This window comes from Canis aureus, chromosome 9 (genome assembly GCF_053574225.1).
Source record: "Canis aureus isolate CA01 chromosome 9, VMU_Caureus_v.1.0, whole genome shotgun sequence".
NCBI lineage: Eukaryota > Metazoa > Chordata > Mammalia > Carnivora > Canidae > Canis > Canis aureus.
Genome location: NC_135619.1, coordinates 40,505,036 through 40,528,566, shown reverse-complemented (window position 1 = coordinate 40,528,566; position 23,531 = coordinate 40,505,036). Strand labels below are relative to the sequence as shown.

At 36.6% G+C, this 23,531-nt stretch overlaps 1 long non-coding RNA gene across 1 annotated transcript; it reads right to left on the bottom strand.

The window, feature by feature from the left end:
- Positions 1-875: 875 nt before the first annotated feature.
- Positions 876-18,724, bottom strand: LOC144320119 (uncharacterized). Its single transcript, XR_013385702.1, has 3 exons — positions 18,653-18,724; positions 6,952-7,065; positions 876-1,770 (listed from the first exon to the last, which is right to left on the bottom strand). It is a non-coding gene; the product is annotated as an uncharacterized LOC144320119 (long non-coding RNA).
- Positions 18,725-23,531: the final 4,807 nt, after the last annotated feature.

Below are 23,531 nucleotides of genomic sequence, written 5' to 3'. Positions count from 1 at the left end.
AAAATGACTACAGGTAAAAGCTATTTTAAAAAGAGAAGGGGGGTGGAGAATTTGTGCTTTAAGAAAGTTCAGTGAGACTCTTAACTCTGGGAAACGAACTAGGGGTGGTGGAAGGGGAGGAGGGCGGGGGGTGGGGGTGAATGGGTGACAGGCCCCAGGGGGGCACTTGACAGGATGAGCACTGGGTGTTTTTCTGTATGTTGGTAAATTGAACACCAATAAAAAATAAATTTATTAAAAAAAAAAAAAAGTTCAGTGAAAAATTGTCAGCTAGCAGGAAAATTATACCAGGTAGGAATTTAGATCTACAAAAACACTCACTCAGCGACAGTTGACATGGACATCAAAATAAAAACAATATTTTCTAATTTTAAACTGCTTTAAAAGACATCTAAGGCAACAATATATTGCATTTTTAGAGCATATATAAAAGTAAGATACATAACAATAATGCCGAAAATATGGTATAAATTAAAAGTAAGTTCAGGAAAGGGCATGAATGTTCTCAGCAATCTTCAACACCATAAGGATAGTCCTGGTAGAGCCACAAGACAAGAAAATTAAACAAAAGGCATATGGATTGAAAACAGAAAAAAGAAGTCTCTTTATTTTTAGATAAATGATTTTCTACTTGGAAAATTCCAAAGAATCTACAATAAACTCCCTAGAATCTATAAGTAAATTTAGTAAGAATACAGGATACAAAGTCATACTCCTATGCAGCTGCAATAGAAAATTGGAATAAATTTTAAATACTACCAAGTGGATAGAAGTTAATATTTGGCAATAAAACACCAAATAAAATTAACTACTTAGGTATAAATCTAATAATATGTGTACACAATTTATATGCTGAATACTATACATTAAAGAAATAGAAGATTTTCCAATGAAATGGAAAAATGTATCATATTCATGAATTAGAAGTCTCAATATTAATACATGATTCTCCCCAATTTGAGAATATATCAAATGGAATTCTGATCAAAATCCCCGCAAAGTTTTTATCTTTTGTAGACATCAACAAGCTGACTTAAAATCTGTTCAGAAAAGCAAAGAAACTAGAATAGTTAATACAAATATGAAAACAAGAACATTATGGGATGATTCATTATAATGAATGTCAAGGTTAACAAAGAACTTACAGCAATCAAGTGGGTGTGGTGTTGATGAAAGTTTAGAAATACATGTATCAATGGAGAAGAACACAGTCTAAAAATAGAGACACAAATATTGTCAATTTGTTTTTGACAAAAGTACAAAAGTAATTTAATTGATACTTGTCTTAATGGAAAAGATTAAAAATCATGCTTTCAACAATTTTACCAGACCAATTAGACATAATATACAAAAATCTGGAAAACCTTTAATGTATACTCATACCTTAAACAATTACCTCAAAATGGATTACATGCATAAATATAAAATTTTAAAGTATAAATTCTAGATGAGAACATAGGGAAACACTTGTGACCTTGGGTTTGAGGGTAACATTTTAGATACAATAAAATAAAAGCACTTAGTTTGGATCTTACTAGAGTAAAAACAACAACAACAACATTTTGAAAATGAAACAGTTGAAAAACACCATTAAGAAATTGAAAAGACAGTGCCTGGGTGGCTCAGTAGTTGATCATCTGCCTTTGGCTCAGGTCATGATCTGGGGATCCTGAGATGGAGTCCTGTATTGGGTTCCCTGCAGTGAGCCTGCTTCTCCCTCTGCCTGTCTCTTCTCTGTCTCTGTGTCTCTCATGAATAAATGAATAAAATCTTAAAAAGAAAGAAATTGAAAAGAATTAAAAGGTAATTTTTGGAAATCACATATCTGAATAAGAAGCTATATTCAAAAATATATAAAGAACTGTCAAAAATCCAAAAGAAAACAAACAATTCAATCATATTATGGGCAGATATTATGATCAGACTCTTCACCAAAGAAGATTATATGAGACTTCTAGGAAAAATGGCTGAGTAGGAAGATTCTAGGCTCACCTTGTCTCACAGATACACCGAAGTAACATCCACATCCATGTAAATGACCCAGAAAATGACACAAAGACTGGCAGAAAAGACTCCAGAGCTAAACATAGAGAAGAGGCCACAACTAAGAGTGTAAGAAAAGCAGAGACATAATAGGGAGCCAAATAGACCCTTAAGGCTGTCTGCAGAAGGGAGGGATATTATAGGCCCAGAGAGGGGAGAGAAGAAGACCCCATACCAGATACCGTAGGCATGAAGGACCGACCCCACATTTGAAGACAAATTGCCAAAACATTTGTCTTTGAAAACCAGAGAAGCCTAACTTCAAACAGTGAGGCTTAACACCTGGAACTTTAAAAATCAGCAATCTTGGCTCTAGGAGAGGTAGAGGCAACAGAAAACTGAGTCCTTACCCTTAAAAAGCACAACAAACAGCCCTACTGAGAAATAGCATAGAAGCAGCAGTTTAAAAAATTTCTGGGATATATGGGAAGAAGATCTATATATTAATCTCAAGGCATGAGCTGGAGGGGCAAGAATCTTTGGGACACTTCTCCAGAATAAAGAGTTGGTGAACATGGCTGCCCTCCCCTACTTGCCAGCCTAGATAAATGGATACCTGCAGAAACCAGCACAGTGTGAACACCTTCCACCTAGCTTCCTCACAATGAACACTGCTCCTACATTCTAGAGAACATACCCTGTCCATCCCAGCCTGGGCAGGAGTTTTCTCAGGTAGCTGCAGGCCCCCTCTTGTAGCAAACCGACACAGACCTAGCTGGTACCCTGCTCCCTGCCTCTGCAATTTCCTATGGACCTACCCCTCCAATATGGCCTTGGCCAGAGCCCATCCAAAGCAGTGCCACAAGTCTGGCAGTGTGCATGTGGCCCTGAGAGGTATAAGTGCCACTCCAAAGTGACTCCTGCCCCAGAGAGGGAGAGACAATCTACACACCAATCCCACTAAAGCCCCAGCAGGGAGCTGGTGTGTGTGTGTGTGTGTGTGTGTGTGTGTGTGTGTGAGGTGGGGGGCAGTGAAAACCTCTGGTCTTACTGCAGACCCTGCACAGCAATGAAAGCTTCTAAGGGATGGCCCAGGGAGACCACCTTGCTGTTCTGGCAGATGCCTGATCTGACTCAACTCAAACCAAGGTGGGCCCAGACTGCTCACTAACAACACAGGAACTAAACCCTATCCACAAAGGCAAAGGGAGCTACTGCATACAACTGGACTGGAAGCAAATACGACTCAACTACAACAGTAAGTAAGGCACATGCAACATATAGGAGACATCCCTGAAGTGCCAGGTTCTGGTGAAAAAGGGACATTGCACTAAAGGGCACTAGAAAACCTCTTCTTCTTAATGCTACTACTTTAAAGAGTAAGTGATTTGGCTGAGTTTTCTAACACATAGAAACAGACAAAGAGAGTTAGACAAAATGAAGAGGCAAATAACATGTCCCAAATGAAAGAATAAAAGGAAATCACAGCAAGAGCATAAACAAACAAGGATAGGTAACATGTTTGACAATAAATTTAAAGTAATGGCCATAAAGGTACTTAGCAGACTTGAAAAAATAGTGAAGGACCTCAGTGAAACCCTCAACAAGGAGAAAACATAAAAAAAAAAAAAAACCCAGAGATGAAGAACTCAATAACTAAAATTAAAAATATACCAGATGGAATAAATAGCAGAATGGAGGAAATGGAAAACTGGATCAGCAACCTAAAAGGTGGAGTAATGAAAAGCAATCAATCTGAACAACAGAGACAAAAATAATTAAAAAAGAAACATAGATTCAGAGACTACAGGAACCCCATCAAGTAATAACATTTGCATTATAGGGATTCAAAAAAGAGAAAAGAGAGAAAAGGGGGAAGAAAATTTATTTGAAGAAATAATACCTGAAAACTTCCCAAGTCTGGGGAAGGAAACACAAATTCAGATCCAAGAAGCACAAAGAATCCCCAACAAAACAACCCAAGGAGATCCATACCAAGACACATAATAATTAAAACAACAAAAAGTAGCGATAAAGAGAATTTTGAAGTCAGCAAAAGAAAAGTTACATACAAAGGAAACACCTAGAAAGTTATCAGCTGATTTTTCAGCAAAAACTGCAGACCAGTTGAGAGTGGCATGATATATTCAAAGTGCTGAAAGAAAAAAAAAATCTGCAACCAAGAGTCTCTATCCAGCAAGGCTATCATTTAAAACAGAAGGAGAGATAAAGAATTTCACAGATAAATAAGTTAAAGGAATTCATGACTGCTGAACCAGCCTTACAAAAAAATGTTAAATGGCATTTTTTGAATGGAAAGAAAAGACCATAAGCAGAAATAAGAAAAACCAGGAAGCACAAAAGCGGTAAAATTAAGTATATCTATGAAAATCAGTCAAGAGATTCACAAAATAAAAGGATGTAAAGTATGACACCACAAAACCTAAAACATGATGGGGGAGTAAAAATTTAGTGCTTCTGAAATAGGTTTAAACTTAATATAGACTGCTATATATACATAACATGTTATATATAAACCAAAAGGTAACCACAAATCAAAAATTGGTAATAGATATGCAAAAAATAAAGAGAAAGGAACCCAAGCATATCGCTAAAGAAAGCCAGCATGCAATAAGTGGAGAACAAGAGAAAAAAGCAATAGAGAACTACAAAAACAACCATGAAACAAGTAGCAATATGACAATAAATACATATTTATCAATAATTACTCTATTACACTGATCAATTATATTGCTGTAATCAAAATATATAGTGACAGAATGGATAAAAAAAAAGTAAGACTCATCTATATGCTGCCTAAAAGATACTCATTTCAGACCTAAGACACGTGTGGATTGAAAGTGAAAGGATGGAAAAACATTTATTATACGAATGGAAGTGAAAGGAAAGCTGGGGTAGCAATACTTACATCAAACAAAATACACTTTAAAACAAGACTGTAACAAGACACAAAGAAGGACCTGGGGGAGAATTGAAGGAAAATGAGAAGGAGAAGAGAGAAAATAACACCTTGGTGAGAAGAAAATAAATTCTTTGAGTAAAGGATCCACAAATGTCTTTGGCAAACTTTAAATTATAGTACTGCACCTGGCACATATTCAGGCCCTTAATATTTACTGAATTGAATAGTGTAAGTTCAGTGCTTTATTTTCTTGGTTCTTTTCAACTAATCATTCTTCATTCAAGGCCATGAATATGCAACACTTTTTATGGGAGAAACAGGCATATGCTAAAAGTGTTATTCTGAAATATACATACAACAGATATTCCAGTGGAATAGCCAACTGTCAGGGGTGTAGATACCTATGAATGGGTCTACACTTGGGAAGGGTGGTACTAGGGCACCAAGAGTGTGCCCATCACATTGCCAGGTAAGTGATCCTGCTGAAATGACAATTTAGTTACCTCAGTTAGTGAGAACCTGTCACAAAGATTAATTTGATCACACAGTTCAGTTAGAAAGTTGATGTCATACCCATGCAGTAACACAGTGGAAACTCTTGCCTACAAAGATCATCACTTACCTTTAGTATTCCTTTCCCTGCTGATTCTGAGTCACTGCTCAGCACTAGTCCTTTCACAAATAGGAAAGGAACCTTAGCCTGCACTAACACTCACACTACACTGTGAGTGTTCAATCATTTTCAATTAGATGTTCTATCTAAACAGTACTGTAAAGGGTTCTGAAGTGAAAGAAGAAAGGTAATGTGACAGTAAAAAGAACATTCTCTTTTGAATCAGACTTGTGCTTGAATCCTGAATCAGCTTAGTAGCTGTGTGACACTGGGTAAAGTATCTAAACTCTCTGAGCCTCGGTTTTCTTATCTGTGCAACTAGAATACCAGTAATAGTTTCATAGTTAAGAAAATTACATTCAGCAATGAATGAATATATCAGTTTTTTAGCAAGATCCTAATGAATGTGGGTGTCAGTATTTTAGTCCATGTGGAGTATATCTAAAAGCTATGGAAAGGCCCTCAATAAATTTTCAGTCTATCTGGAGAGACAATTTTAGAGATTATCAGGAACACAAAACTAAGTGGAATATATTAGTTAAGTGGAATTATATCTTATCTACTTTTTATGAATTATCAACATATTTTTAAATGTTTGACTTCTTTGTTTTTTTAATCAGTCCCTTTCCCCCCTATGAATTCTAGGCAGCTTCTTAGTTTACAAAGTATCTAACACATTTATAATCCCAGAGCTAGATTTCAAAATAGATGTATTTAGCTATCATTAAAGACTGCTTTTGGCTAAAGTAGTCAAATCTAACAATTAGCCCTTCAGGAATATTTCTTTTGAATTTCCTATATTTCTTGATTATTCATAGAATTTTCCTTGATGTAAGATGTGTCATAAGACTATAACTTAACCTACCCCATCTTTGAGTCTTTGTAGCTTTACAATGCAAATGAAATTTTAGGTTACCTAGTTCATGATTATATATGACACCAGATGGAAAGCAAAATAATAATCCAAAGAGTCTTTATGGGTCTTTTTTTAAAGTTTTAACTTTGAAATAATTATAGATTCATAGGAAATTTCAAAAAAAAAGTACAAAGACATCCTCGGTATCCTTAATCTAACTTCTCACATTATCAACACCTTGCATGCCTTTTGTGCAATATCAAAACCAGGATACTGACAATAGCACAATCCACCAATTTTATTCACATTTCAACAGTTCTACAGGCACTCATTGTGCCAGTTCTATAGGCACTGTGTATAGATCAGTGCAATTTTATCACATGTATGGTTGTATGCACCCACCAAAATTAAGATACAAAATTGTTCCACCACATAATGCTCTGTCATGCTATTCTTTAGGTCATGCCAACCTCCCATTCCCCCATTCCTATCAACCTGGGAATCACTAACATGTTCTCCACCTCCCATAATTTTATAATTTCTATGGCATATGAATAGAATCACACAATATGTTACCTTTTGAGACTGGCTTTTTCATTCAGCATAATCTCCTGGAGATTGATCCAAGTTGTTGCATATATCAATAATCCATTCCTTGCCATTGGTATTTGGTTATTATGAATAAAGATGCTATGAACATTCAAATACAGGGTTTAGTGTGAACATAAGTTTTCACTTGAGACAAATGCTCAGAAGTACAATTTTTGTGTCATATGGTAAGTGCATATTTAGTTTTATAAGAAACTGCCAAAATATTTTATACAATAACTGTACAATTTTACATTTCCATCGGTAACATATAATTGATCCAGTTTCTACAAATTCTTGTATTTGACATCATTTGGTATCATTATTCATTATTTTAGGCATTCTAAGAGCTGTTTCATTTTAGGCATTTAGTGTGTAGTGACACTTGTGATTTTAATTTACATATCCTTAATGGCTGATAATGTTCAACACCTTTTTATGTACTTACTTGTTTGTATGCCCCCAAATGAAATGTCTGCTTATGCATTCTACCCAACTTAATAGAATTGCTTTCTTACTGTTGACTTTTGAGAATTCTTTTAATAACCTATATAAAGATCTTTGTTGGATATGTGATTTGAAAACATTTCCTTTAGTCTATACCTTATTTCCTCATCCTCTTCACCATTTCTTTCATAGAACAAAAAGTCGTACTTTGATGAGGTCCAATTTGTCAATTTTTCCTTAGTGGATTGTTCTTTGTTGTCATATATAAAATTATTTCACTAGTCCTAGGACCTAAAGATTATTTTTTAAAATAAATTTTTAGTTTTATATTTTAGTCCATGATGCATTTTGAGTTAATTTTTATGTGAAGTATGTCATAGAAAAGGTTCTTTTCCCCATCAATGGATATTCAATTGCTCCAGTACCATTTGTTGAAAAAGTCTACTAATACTCTATTGAATTGCTTTTTTGTGTTGGTAAAAAATAAGTAATAAGTTGGGAATATTTGTGTGGGTGTATTTCTGAGTTCTCTATTCTGTTCATTTATCTGTGTGTCTGTCTGCCAATACCACATTTCCTATAATAATGTAACTATATAGTAAGCATTAACATTGCATAGGGTAATTGCTTCTTTATTCTTTTTCAAAATTGTTTTAGCTTATCTAAGTCTCTTGTTAGTCCATACAAATTTTAGAACAAGCTTATCTATGTCTAAAATATCCTTACTGGTATTTTTTAAAGAATTTTATTTAGTTATTTAGTGAAAAGGAAAGGGCAGACAGAGAGGAAGAGAGAGAATCCCAAGCAGACTCCATGCTGAGTGTAGAGATGGATGCAGGGTTTGATCTCACCATCCTGAGGTAATGACTGAGCCAAAACCAAGAGTTGAATGCTTAACTGACTGAGCCACTTGAGCGCCTCCCTTATCAGATGCTAGATAATAGTAACTGCATAATATCTTTTCTGTGTTGAGTCTTCCAAAACATGAATTTGGGCAACCTTTAAGTGCAACTTTCCAACAGACATTGGTGTTTCCAGTTTCAACTCAGAGATATGGACAGCTGGAGAGAGCATTGCTCCTACACTTATAACCATCGAAAGATGAATGGATAAAGAAGATGTGGTTTATGTATACAATGGAATATTACTCAGCTATTAGAAACGACAAATACCCACCATTTGCTTCAACGTGGATGGAACTGGAAGGTATTATGCTGAGTGAAGTAAGTCAGTCGGAGAAGGACAAACATTGTATGTTCTCATTCATTTGGGGAATATAAATAATAGTGAAAGGGAATATAAGGGAAGGAAGAAGAAGTGGGAAATATCAGAAAGGGAGACAGAACATAAAGACTCCGAACTCTGAGAAACGAACTAGGGGTGATGGAAGGAGAAGAGGGCGGGGGGGTGGGGGTGAATGGGTGACGGGCACTGAGTGGGGCACTTGACGGGATGAGCACTGGGTGTTATTCTGTATGTTGGTAAATTGAACACCAATAAAAAATAAATTTATTATTAAAAAAGAAATAAACAGGGTACCAAAAAACTCTCAAAAAAAAAAACTGGACAAACTGCTAATAAACAACTTGTTGATCACATTAAATAACTAATGTCACAGATAAAACTAAGCAAAAACTGGAGAAAGAAAAACATGTACAGGAGAAACAGGACCTTAGTATTTATTCACTGGGAGGCAGATATGTACAAACACCATATAGTCCAGGAAGAAAAATTCAGGTAAAATTTTAAATGGATCACTAAAGGCTAGTTATAGGTAACAGTAAGTGTATGAAGCAGACATGAGAGGATTAACATTCACTCACTTGTAGGCTTACTTTCCATGAATACCATAAAATATACAAAGAGAAAATGTGAAAGAATTCTGAGACAGTTTCTATCCTGGTGCTGGTTGATTAACCATTGATTAAACATCTCCCAGACCAATTCTCCCATTTCTCCTGTGGTACAAAAGACTTAATCTATAAGGCAAAGGGCAACAAAAACTATAATAGGCAACTGGTAGAAGCCCACTGAAGTTAGCAGAACTTCAAGAAAAAAGGAAAATCTCAACCATTGGAGAAGGGACAGAAATACATGCTAGACCCAGGACTGGAGCTCAAAGGGAGTTAGGAATATTTATGAAGGCAAGGCTCCTGAAATACAAGGACACAAGGATTGCAGGAGACAAGGCTTAATCAGAGCACCAGAGAAGTACCTGCCTATTGTATTCTCTACCAGCAGGCTAGTAAAAATAAAATAAAAGTAAAAATAACAACAGAATACAGATGGAAAGCTATCAAGAGAGCACAGCACAAAGGAAAGACATATAGGGTAAGAAGATACTGAGAAAACAATCTTGTATCAAGCACCCCACACCCTCAACCCAAAGTAGTATCACTAGAAAATGTGAAGTCTGTGATCACCATAATAATTTAAACTTCAAACCCCAAATAACTACTGTCTAGATTAATACAAGCCACAAGGTTTAGCAAAAGGTAAGGTATACTCATCTTCAGGCATAAAATACATTTTTCTCAGGATCTACTTCCTTATTTAAGATGTCCAGCTTTCAAAAAATTATGATACATAATATAAAGGCAAGAGAAACAAAGTAATAATCAAAACATGCTTCAGATAGGACACAAATTTTGAAACTATCAAACAAGGAATGTAAAGTAACTATAATTAATATGTTGAAAGGTCTACCTAAAAAGGAAGATAATATGTAATATCAGATTAAGCAGGGTGATGAGATCTAAGATAGAATCAAATGGAATTACTAAAAATGAAAAAGAAATTGACAGAGATAATGCCTTTTGAAGGCTCATGACAAGAATCAGCAAAGAATCTGTGAGACTGAAGTTATTAGAAACTACTCATACTAAAATAAAAAAAGGGAAAGGAAAATAAGAAATTTAAATAAAACTGAACAGAACAGTCAAGAGCTGTGGAACAATATCAAAAGATCTAAACATATATGCACTTGAAATTCCATAAAGAACAGAGAGAGAACAGATCAGGAGAAATATTTGAAGAAATATGTCATAATTTTGGAAGATTTTTGGCCATTACATCAAACTAGGAATCTAAGAAGCTCAGATCGCCTATAAAAACTTGTAAAAACCAAAGACAAAGAGATAACCTTGAAAGCAAACATAAAACAAAAACATATTTCCTACAGGGGAATAAGGATTACAGTGCATTTATTGTCAGCAACCATGTAATCAAAAAGACAATGGAGGCTCTTTCAGGTGCTTTTAAAGAAAAAAAAAATCTGTGAACTCATGATTCTAGACCAGCAAAAATATATATTTCAAAAATGATAAATAAAAGCTTAATGAAATAAAGACTAAAGGAATTTATTGATAACAGACTTACTCTAAGAAAAATTTTAAAAGAATTTCTTCAAGCAAAAGAACTTGGATCAGTCAGAAGAGTGGATCTTCACAAAGAAATGAAGAACATTATAAGGGGAATGAGATGGCATAAAATAAAAATCTTTTAAAACATACAATTGCTCTAAAAAATAACTGCCTGAAAGAGTAACAATGTATTGTGTGGTTATAAATACATAAAAGTAATACCTGTACAACAATAGCATAAAGAATGAGAGGGAAGAATTGGGAATATACTGTTATAAATTCCTTATAACTGAAGGGGAATTATATTATTTGAAGGTAGACTCAGGGCAGCCCCAGTGGCCCAGTGGTTTGGTGCAGCCTTCAGCCTGGGGTATGATCCTGGAGACCTGGGATCGAGTCCCACATCAGGCTCCCTGCATGGAGCCTGCTTCTCCCTCTACCTGTGTTTCTGCCTCTCTCTCTCTCTCTCTCTCTCTCTCTCTGTGTCTGTCATGAATAAATAAATAAAATCTTAAAAAAAAGAAGGTAGACTCAGATTAATTAAAATGTGTATTATAAAACCTATGGCAACCACTAAAATTAATTTCAAAAAGAGACTAAATTATGAGCTAATAAAGCTGAATTGTAAAAAATGCTCAGTTCCCAAGACAGGACAAAAAAAGAGAGAGAGAGAAAAACAGATGGAATAGAAAATAGCAAAACAGCTGGCAATATGGTATATTTTAATTCAAACATGTCAATAATTACTCCAAATGTGAATGGTCTAAACACACCAATTATAAAAAAAAAAAATCTTGCTATATTGAATTTAAAAAGCAAGACCAAGCCATATACTCTTTATAAGAAACCCACAAAGGCATAGATAGATTAAAAGGCAAAGGGTGTAGAGATAGGTTATGCAAATACTACCAGGAAAAAAAGAAAAAGCTGAAATATCTGTTAGTAGTTACAGACAAAACAGACTTCAGACAGACATTAGTTGAAGTAGGACCATACAAAACTAGTTATGACAATATAATTATGACAGTTTTCACCATGGTGGTTGCCAAGATTGATTAAGCTGAACTAGTTAGCTATATGGGTGCCCTAACCACTGCTTGGTAAGGAAAAACACCTTTCCAGTTAGAGGCAGACCCGTTTTCTCTTCTTTGATCTAGCTTTCCTGAAAAGCCTGATAAAACAAAATTGTCTAAGTGTCACCCTTTAAGAGACCCTAAATGGCCTGGACAAAGGGCTAACAGAACCTGGATTGTCCCTGATTCCAAACTGAGGGGATCTAGCCACTCAGCTTTCCGCAGGCCTGGGTCTTCTCCTCTCACACAGGTGATTATAATTTCCCATAGGCCTCAAGGTCTCCAGGTGTTGTATAGCTATGGTCGACTGTAAAAGTCTGTACTTCAAAACCCAAACTTCTTACATCAAGCTGTCTATCCACTCTCCAACAAGGTTGCTATTCTGCTTGCACAGGATTGATTGTTGGAGTAAGAAAGCTTCATCTCATGGGACAGACGTACAAATCAACACCCATTGAGTCCTAGACTCAAATGTCTCACTGTGAAATGATGCGGGGATGGGGGTTGTAGAGGGGGACTTCCCTTTTCTTTTTCTCCTACTTATTCTTAATTTATAAGAATTTCCATTCCGCCTCCCCAATAAAATCTATCCTTAACTCATACTCAGTTATGCTGTGCAGTACTTTCCAACTCATGGTGCATAATAGATAGAATAGCATGGCATGGAAACTTCAGGTTAAATTCTACTGAATTTTAGTCATTCCAGGGCCTAGAGTGTAACCATCTAAATGGGACCTTAGGCAATAATATTTTACAGTCTCCAAGCACTTTAAAAGTATCATATAAACATGTCAGAACTGATTAGATACACTAACTAGTCTAATGTGGAACTTCCCTGAGCTTCTGGTGGAACTGGGAACCCCTAGCAATTAAATTATATGGGAAACATGCAAAAAGAAAGGGCCCTCTAGAGAAGTGAAGGGCAAAGAAGTGCGATTTCATTTATACATCACAGAGTTCAGGCTCAAACATGTCCCCGATTAAAAATAACATACTATGACCACATAAGAAACTTTTTATGTTTCCTTTTTACTTAAAGACCAGCAAGGGCAGATAGACCTATTAGGAAGAAGGCTTAGAAATTCCAACTTTGTATTGAGGATTATATAGCCTTTGAACTTCAGACAGAGTTCATATTATCCCTAGAGAATGGTGTGTGAACATTCACTTGAATCTATTACCATAAATCCTAACAGTGCAGTTGCCTTATGAAGGGCATCTGGTCAGGCAGAGAATCACTTACTATAAAGTGTCAAATTTAATGAGCATCACTTCACTATTTCCACTTAAAAAAAACCCAGATGATTTTAGTTCATGAAAGTCCTAGCTAAAATCAGCCCCCTGTCTCCAACTAAGAGAGCAAAAGTCTGTGGTGAGGCATGGTAAGAAATAACATAACAGTTTTTCTTCCTAAGAATTATATTAAGTACCAAGTCTAGCATATCAACAACTTATACAATTAGATAAATTTGATAAGGCCAGTCTGAAGCTAAGAAAAATTCTGAACCTAAACACATTAAATAATTTTATAATTTCACTGCTTTCATACAAGCAGGCAAACAGGGGCACCTGGGTGGCTCAGATGGTTAAGTGTCTGTGTCCGGCTCAGGTCATGATCTCTGGGTCCTGGGATTGAGTCCCCTATTGGGCTTTCTACTTAGTGGGGAATCTACTTCTCCCTCTCCCTCTGCGCCTCTCTCTCATCTCTCTCTCTCTCAAATGAATAAATAAAATCTGGGGGAAAATGTAGGCAAACAATGAAATTCCAGGTTGAAAGCCATCTTGGTTTGTGTTCCTTCTGAAAGCAGAGCCTGGGACTAAAACTTGGTGCCATAGGTTTTTGGCAAGAGGAGTGGTTATAGAGAGAGTTGATCTCAGAAAAGAAAAGTGAGGATGCAGGGAGAATAAGACAGGGGAGGAGAAGTAGACTTCAAGAAGGCTATGCAGCAGCAAGCATGAAAGTGCACCAAGTGCCCAAGATGGGATGCTGTTAGCATGAAGTTAATATAAACAGATGCTGTGGCTGAAATCACAGGCGATTGAAGGACTATACCTGGGGCACCAGACACATCTGCTCTAGAGTCTTATGGATACACTTTAATGACAGAAAAACCAAGAATTCTAAATATTTATAATACTCCAGTCTTTGGAGGATTTCCATAAGACCTGTTCTGTTTATGGCCCTTTCAGCTGCACACTTAGAGTTGAGTATGCAGGGCGCCTGAGTGGTTCAGTCAGTTAAGTGTCTGCCTTCTGCTCAGGTCATGATCCCAGGGTCCTAGGACTGGCCCCACACTGAGCTCCGCATCAGGCTCTCTGCTCAGTGGGGAGTCTGCTTCTCCTTCTTACTCTCCCTCTATGCTCTCTCTCAAATAAATAAAATCTTTAAAAAAATAAACTAATAAAGTTTGAATTAACAATATTTTGTTACTTGTGAATCTCCAATAAGTTCATTACATTTAATCATCAAAATGTTAGGCCATGTTCTTTATCAGAAACCTTTCTATAATGAGAACACTAAATCTTTGGCCTTTTCTAAGGACTTGGGATGATGAGAAACTGAAGGAGCAATTTTGCAAGTGGCAGGAATGTAACAAAAGGAAAACCCCAAATACATTCTATTTGCCAATGGTATAATTAGAATAGAGTGAAAAGTGAGGGCAGGTCCTGAAGGTTCAGACCCATAGTTACTATGACCTTTTCCAGCTTCTGAGAACAAGGTGAAGGATTGCTCCTTCAATCTTCTAACCATCTGCTGTTAGGTGCTCCTCTTGCATTGTCCCAAAGCACACTGCTTATCTCCCCCACTCCTAACATTATCACACTGATGTGTGAGGAAAACAGTTGGAATCATGCACTCCTCTGTTGTTTACTTCTTGTCCAGGTGGCTCAGTGGTTTAGCGCCACCTTTAGTCCAGGGCGTGATTCTGGAGACCCAGGATCGAGTCCCATGTCAGGTTCCCTGCCTGGAGCCTGCTTCTCCCTCTGCCTGTGTCTCTGCCTCTCTGTCTCTCTCTGAGTCTCTCATGAATAAATAAATAAAATATTTAAAAAAAGAAGAGCAGAGGGCCTGCTACAGAATATTCAGTACATATTTGTTTCTAAGAAACTATAGAGCTTATATAAAGTATGTTTAACAAAAACCATTTTCTCTGGTCCCCATAGATGATATTGGTAGAATGTGCAGGGGTAAGAGGTACTACAGGATACAGCACCAGAATGGGTCTGCCCTCACTCAGGAGAGAGGAACCAGTTAGCAAAACTTGTAGCAAAGAGTATGTTCTCAGACAAAGATTTCATTTCTCCTGAAGCATTTAGAAAATCAGGGGATCCCTGGGTGGCTCAGCAGTTTAGAGCCTACCTTTGGCCCAGGGCATGATCCCGGGGTCCTGGGATCGAGTCTCATATCAGGCTCCCTGCATGGAGCCTGCTTCTCCCTCTGCCTGTGTCTCTGCCTCTCTTTCTCTCTCTCTCTCTCTCTCTCTCTCTCTCTGTGTGTGTGTGTCTCTTGTGAATAAATAAATAAAATCTTTTTTAAAAAAAGAATTTAGAAAATCTGCTTCAGAACAACCTCAGGGGTAAAGTAATAATTATAAAAACTAAGGAAAAACAGAATAATTTCTTATAAGAAGTAGGTGCCAAAGAATAACACCAAATTGTACACCACAATGTATTTGTATAAAAAACACTGGACTGGAATATTAAAAATGGATACATTTGATTAAAGAGATATTGGTGTTGTGGACTGTGGGTGTTTTATTTCTGGAGTTGTTGCAAAATTGGAACAACAAATAAAATATCTTAAAATGGAAATAACCTTACCCATTGCACCAAAGATGTAAACACACACTAGCGTTCAACAATCTGTTACAAATATAGACAGCAAATAGGCATTGAATATTTAGCATAAATATTTTCTACTCTTTCAGCAGCTAACAATAAACATGAAGAACACATTCATAGAATGAAAAAGGAAAAAATAGTCTCTAGTATCCTTGATGCGACTCTAAGCCAATTTCACCTTAACAGTCTGAAATTCCAGGAGCAGATGGTCCGGCGACGCCAGCAGTGACCATTTTATCATCAGCATATGGAAAGGGGGCTCTCATACTGTACAGTCACAGTGCTGCCATTTCTGATCCAGGCATGAGATTAAAACAAATTCCAAAGGTTTTAAAATTGACTGTGTCAGACTCTGTTTCTTAAAATGATTCACTTGATGCTGTTCCTCTTCGTCTTGACAAGAGATTTAAGAGAAGGCTCACCCTTCATTCTAATTGCTAGAAATTAATCATGAGTGATTGAAGCCATGTGCTACCATGGTAACCTGGGTCTTACTGAGTAGCTCTTCTCCATTTCAAAGAATTAAATCACTCTGTTAATAAATTAGTGCTAAAGTCATCTCCATCTTCCCACCCCATACCGCCCTGATCCTTCTAGCCCACCCGGCCCAGCCGCCATTCTAAATTGCATGAGATGAGAATAACACACAAACTATCCTCTGGGCATTGAAAAATAGACAGCAAATAGGTATTGAGGGATTTGTTTCCAGAATTCCATCACCTTTTCTATATAAAGAAGGCTTTTTAACCTCGGCACTATCGATGTTTTGGGCTGGAAAATTCATTTGTTGGGAAGAGGGTGTCCTATGCATTACAGAATCCCTGGCCTCTACCTTCCAGGTGTCACTAGCAACCCCTACCCCCACTCACATTCGGCATAACCAAAACTGTTTCCAGAAACTGCCAAATATCCTCTGGGAAGCAAATCACCTCTGGATGTGAACCACTGAAATAAAGGAAGGCCAAGGCATGAGGTACCTTGTTAAAAAAAATAAAGAACACTGATGCATTTGAGCATGCGCACATTATGGTCCCACTAAGGTAGTTTTATATGAATTACATGTTTGTTTATATTAAATGTGTGGTTTGATTTCTGATCACTGGGCCTGCCCACCTTTTAAGCTTACTGGAATGGCTTAAAATCCAGCAAGGTTCAAATCTATCTACTCTGTATTTCCTTGAATTTATAAAAGCTCAATAAAGAAATTTGAACCCAAATTAAGCTTTAGAATGCATCTATTTAGATATTAAAGTCCTACAAAACAGAGATGATGTCTTGTTCATTTTATATTTGCTTATTTATATTATGGTCAGCATGGTGCTTTACATACAACACCTGGGAGAACCTTTTGAAAGGGCTTTAGAATAAAAATAAGACAGCACCCAAAATAACCTTTTGGTCCTGCAGATCTAACACATGGCTCAATTTCCAACCAACCATCTATTGACAAGAACACTTGTAGATACTATAAACAAAAGGGACACTAAAAAGATATTGTTCTCTCTGACAAAAGAAAAAAACAAAATGAAACAAAACCCCTCCATTTAGATCAATGAGGGTGTTCTGAGGAAGAAAAAAAAAATATCCTAATACACTCAAAGTGAATTAACTGTGATTATAGTCAACCTTATTAATTCCCAGTAGAGACAAGTGCTCCTCTTTCTGTATTAAACCCTAACACCTTTATTCAGTCTCTTCCTAGGAGTAAAGATACTAAATAGTTAGCAACTATTCTCTGTTGCCCGGCTCTTAACTCTAACACTGCAGACCTTGATTGAAAAACACTTCTCAGAAAAAAAGAAAAAGAAAAAGAAAAACACTTCTCCCTGCTTAGTGATACCACATCTACCAAATTTAGTAGTGTGAGACTTGTTTGGCAAATGGAATTGTATTATTAAATGCATACCAAAGGGCCAACTTCTAGAGTTCGAGAGAACTCTCCCGCTTATAAATCAAGTTGTGTCTGTTCTGGATATATTTTTGCCTGTTCTGTTACATTTGATGCATATCCAAAATAAAAGTTTCACTTTATCAGCTAAAAATTACATTGACATAGAATAACTAATTACAGAAGAAACCATTGAAGTTCATATAGATCCCACCGAGTTGTCACCTAAAATTTTCAATATTCCTTAAAGCCAGAAGAAAAGAAGGATCACACATTCAGTTGAAGGCCTTATACCTGAGTATTTACCCAAAGAAAATGAAAACACTAATTCGGAAAGATATAGGCACCCCTTTGTTTATTGCAGCATTGTTCATAATAGCCAAGTTATGGAAGCAAACTAAATCCATCCATTTTAAGATGAATGGATAAGGAAGACACAGTATACATATAAAATGGATATTATATCGCTTTAACTATGAATTTTTGCCATTTTCAACAACATGTGTGTACCTAGAGGGTATTATGTGGAATGAAATAAGACCGAGAAAGAAATACCATAGGATTTCACTCACGTGGAGTCTAAAAAAATGAATAAACAAACAAACAAAAAGCAGATTCAGACTTATAAACAAACCAATGGCTGCCAGAGGGGAGGAGGTGGGGGGATGGGCAAAATGGGTGAAGGATAGTGGAAGATATAGATCTCCAGTTATGAGATGAACAGGTCACAGGAATAAAAGGCACAGGTTAAGGATAAAGTCAGTGGTACTGTAATAATGTTGTGTGGTGACAGATGGGAGCTACACTTGTGAACATAACAAAAAGTATAGAGAAGCTGATTCACTATGTTGTACACCTGCAACACTGTGTGTCAGCTATACTCAAAACATTTTTAAGGTATTCTCAGACTTCCCACTAGCTCATATAACATTCCCATTCTGTCAGAAACCAAAGGGATGAGGAAACTGATTTTTTTTTTTTGAGATCTCAGGGCCATCAACCAAATTATTATCCCTCAATTTCTAATACCTAACCCAAATAAACATCGATCATCAATTCCACCTGAAGCTACTTACATCACTGCAGTTAACTGATCTTCACTTTGTGTGCTCCTAGAACAGAAGAATCAACATCTTTTGTCTCCTCACCTAGAAAGGACAAACATATACTTAGTCATGGGATTCACTGAAGCCCCTCCTATTTTCCCAGTTCCTCAATTGAGACTTAGAAGCTATCTAAATTTCCCTTGTAACTCAATGCTGATATGTAAATGGATCTCCTGCTTTGTATTAAAAAAAAAATCTAGAAAGGATTTCATTTGCTTGTTCTTAGCTGTAGTAGAAAAAAGACAAAGTTTCAAAAGATAAATTATATCAAAATTCCATCTGTTATTTCAGGTATGACCCATCTCAGGTGGAAAATCACCCTCTCCTAATAAGATCAGAGAATATCCAAATTTTGCAAAACAACAATTGAGAGGATTTCTAGGTTTAACTGGATATTGTAACCAGTGGGAGCCAAATATTCCTGGGATTGAAATACCTCTTTATTAGTTGCCTAGTCCTCAGTAAGAGACCCTCTACTCTGGGAGCCCAAGTGTAAGTAGATCTTCCAGAACCTAAAAAATCTTAACAGCCTCCTTCTCTAGACATCCCTAAGTACTAAAAGCCCTTTTTTGTCTACTTGTGCATGAACCAACTGGACAAACTCTTAAGGGTTTTACTCATGAAAACCATCAAAAACCCATCACTGTGGCCTCATTCTTTACCCAATTGCAAAGGCAACTTGTCTTAGAGCAATAACTTCTGCTATAATATTTGTTGATGCTTCTTTTGAACTAGTTCTTGGTTTCCCACCTGACCTAGTGGTCCTTCACGCAATTTAGACATCACTACTGATGAATACACAACACTTTCGTCTAGGCAACTACCTTCTTATGAAATTGTGCTACTTTCTTTCACATACTATCCACTGCTGCACTATGTGAACCCCACCATTCCCCTACCATTGTCAGGGAACCTCATGATCATCTCACCTCAATCAGGAAACTTCCTGCTACTTATTCAGATTGATTAGAGACTTATATTCTAAATCCAGACCTAGTATTCTTTCGTTATTGGATCATGCCTCAAAATTGAAATTGGGGGTGGGGAAGGGGCTTAGTAGGCAGGCTCTGCTATCAGTAATTTAAGTCTCCTTTAAAACATAGACCTCTGAGGTAAAATCAGCCCAGATGGCAAAATGTAGTCCACTTACTAGAGCTTGCCAACTAGCTGAGGACCAGAGTAAACATGTGTACAGACAATAAGTATGCTTTTGGAGTAGTACATGACTTTGGGAAGCTTTGGAAACAAAGCTTTTGCCAGGCAAAACTAAACAAGTTAAGGAACTGTTAACTGTATTTGTACTTCCGGTAACTTGTTTGTTTCTTTGTTTCGAGTCATAGCTGACATACAACATTCTTTTAGTTTCAGGTATACAACATTATTTGATATTTACATATATTGCAAAATGATCATCAGAGTAAGTCTAGTTATCATGTGTCATCTTAGTTACAGAATTTTTTCTTGCGATAACTCAGCAACTTTCAGATATGAAATACACTATTATTAACTATAGTTGCCATGCTTCACATTATATCCCATGACATTTGTAATTTAAAATTTATATCTTTGATTCTGCAAAAGCCCTTTAAATACCTTCAGATGGATTTTATCCAGCTTCTACCCTCCAAAACAGGTTTCAGTCACTTGTTGTCTATTTCTTGTCCAAAGGCTATAACCCTTAAATCACTATAATTCTGATTGGTTTTGTGTTTCCAATCTAAGGCATACCAAATTTTATACTAAATGACTAAAGCTCATGCTTTATGGGAACCATTATAAATGAACTCCAACATTTTACCTTTACCCAAAACTATACTACCTTTATCAACCACAATCTGGAAAGATCAAAAAAACCAACAGCATCCTTAAACTAAAATTAGGCAAACAGTCAAAAATCCTTGAACTGTCTTAGCAAAGTTACTTGCAATATCCAAAATGGCCCTCACAGGCATGCAGTTATCCCCTTATGAACTGGTAACTAGAAGGCCCACATATTCTGATCACTTTCTATTCACTCCATTGTTAAAAAATAAAGAACCTCTGCTCTAAATAGTATGAGATGATTAACAGATAACACTTGGCACTGAACAGATGAGATTTGCAGCAGTTTATTAATCATCTATCCTTAAAACCTGGAGAAGGAAAATACCAAATTCCATGTAGGACCATATCAAGGCTGTGCATGTGAACATAGTGAACCACCACAGGCTGCAGAAGGCAGGTTTTGCAGGATAGATGACTTTTGCTTCCTGCAGGAGGATATGATTGGCTTGTTTAGATAATTTCACAGGCTGTCAGGGAGGTGAAACTCATTAAGTTGAGGACTGGATGGTCTGCAGCTGGTCCAGCTGATAAAGAACTAGCTGAGTGGAAGGCTTTTCCCACTACACAGAAGGGCATATCTGTCAGAAGGCATAGCTAGGTCTTTAGGGCCCTAGAGGCTCAAAGATATCAAGACAGCACATGAAATTGTAAGTCTTATCATAAATACACCATGTGTTTAGGGAATTCACCTCTGGTACTAAAGTCTTCTCCGCTGCACATAAACATGGCAAAAAATTGCAAGGGACTCATGTACTTACTTATTCCTATTACCAACAGATTTAGGCTGCCCTCCCACATCTTCCTAAAAGGCCTCTATAGGATCTTCAACCATGAGATTTTATCTCCTTGAAAAGATATCAGAGAAAAAAATGCTCTTGAACCCTGTTGAAAGTACTGTTAACAACAATACAGCAGTTAACTCGAGAGAGTCAATCCTTGATTCACATGGTTCACAACTAAAATAATTCAGAACTCCATACAATTGGAATATTACTACAATAGAGGATTCAAATTCAGTATTCTCAGAGATCCTCTAGAAGCATCTGATCTTTGAAAACAAACAGATGACCTAAGATCTTTGAAACAAGCAAACGATCTCAGATAGTGGACAGCTTCTACTCAAGACATCAGACTAAGACCTCTAATTCCTGCTTTGGTTTTCCTCTGCTTGCTTATAATCATTCTTCTTCTCATTTTATAATATCTCTTACTGTTGTCCACCAAGAATGACCCATTTTCTCTCTCTTCTTTTTTATAATGGTTTGGTCAGAACATACTGATTTCTAATGCTTTTCTCAGATTATTCCAGACAGTAGTCATTGCCAATTTATCAACTGCTGGATAGGTCATTCATCACCAGACTCCAATTATAAAAACTTCTGGGCAATTGTAGCCTCATCAAATGAAACTATAGAGAATTATAGCAGATTGCATTTCTACTTGTACGGATATGGACAAGTGACCTTAAAAAATCAATCCGTGTCTTTGCTATAGTCCTTCTCTTTTAGAAAAAGAATGAATTTTTACAGTCTTTTGATCATACCATGGATAAGTTGAATTCAATAACCCTCACAGAGCAATAAGCCAATTTCTTGCCACCAGGAAAAATCTAATAAAGATTAAAATATGAAACACAGCTAATATAAGACCATGGCTCTTACCTAATGTGATTAACAACTACTATTTTTCCTTGTTCTTCATGGAACAGTCAGATACTACTTCCTTTATAGCCAGGATGCCTGGTCCTGTTTTCCCCAGACTAATACTTATGAACTTTTAGAAGAACATTCTAAGACTTATCTGTACACAGAAGCCTTCATTCCTTAAATCACCAAGGCTGAAAATTCCAACCCAAACACAAGTTCCAAAACGGGGTTGTACTTGATTATTTAAGCATTCAACCTGGGGAATTATTGACTCATTATTTATGTAAACAATCATAGCAGTGTTGCCAACAGTAGAGATCATTACAAAAAGAGAGAAGAATAAATGCAAAAAAAAAAAAAACCTTATTACTAACTCTAGCAGAAGTTATTAATGATGCCACTTCCTAAATGGACTACAGATCAGTCTCAATTTGTTGGTATAAGTAATGATGGACATTGCTTTAGACTTTTTTCTTGGCTACTAATAATGGCATCTACCCATTGCAAATATTTCTCTCTATATTTGAATCAATGGAATAGACAAGGTAGAGTAGGCTTGTTTTTGTCATAGTGCTCATGATGCTTCTCTGGTGCATTCTACCCAGGGTGCTAAATGCTTCTGTGCAGCCATTTCTAATGAGATGATTACCATGGTGACACAACAATAACAAAATTCAGAAGATCTTACAATACAGTTGACTCTGGAAACAACTGAACAATTCTTAAGTGGTAAAGATCTGGATCTCTAGCATCTCCTAAATTAGTCAACTTCTCACGAGTGAAAGAATAACCCAAAGGGGAAACTGAAACTGAATATGCAGTCAATGGCTAAACAATGTATGACAACAGAACTCTTCCCAAAACCTCTTCAGCAATCAAGGTGCTAAACCATCACCTCTGCTGCAATAGATCCAGACCAGTCAGGACTCAATCTATGACTTCCATAATTGTCACTCCTGCTGCCATCTCAGGATCAACCAGAAAAAGTCAAATATGTTCCCCAAACAATCATTTATGAAGTCTCACTAATTAACCTACTTTCAGCTTCCCTATGCCAACAACCTCCAATTAGATCATGCTTGAAGCCTTTCTTTTTTTCCACTATAAAGCTGTGCTAATACTTTGCCTGCTTTTGAGTCTCTGCCAAGCATAAGTGAAAGTGACCTGACTCTATTGCTATAGCAAATTCTAAATAGCCTCTATGTGTTCTTATTCTGTGATCTTCTCACACATGAGAGGTAATTAGGAAAGATAAGAGACCTGGGTTAGGGGAAGAGCATTTGCAAAGACACTATGACATAAGATTCTGAAGATGTAAATGTCTAAAATATGATCACTATGATGGAACAGAAAGAAGTAGGGGAAGGCAAGCTATGGGT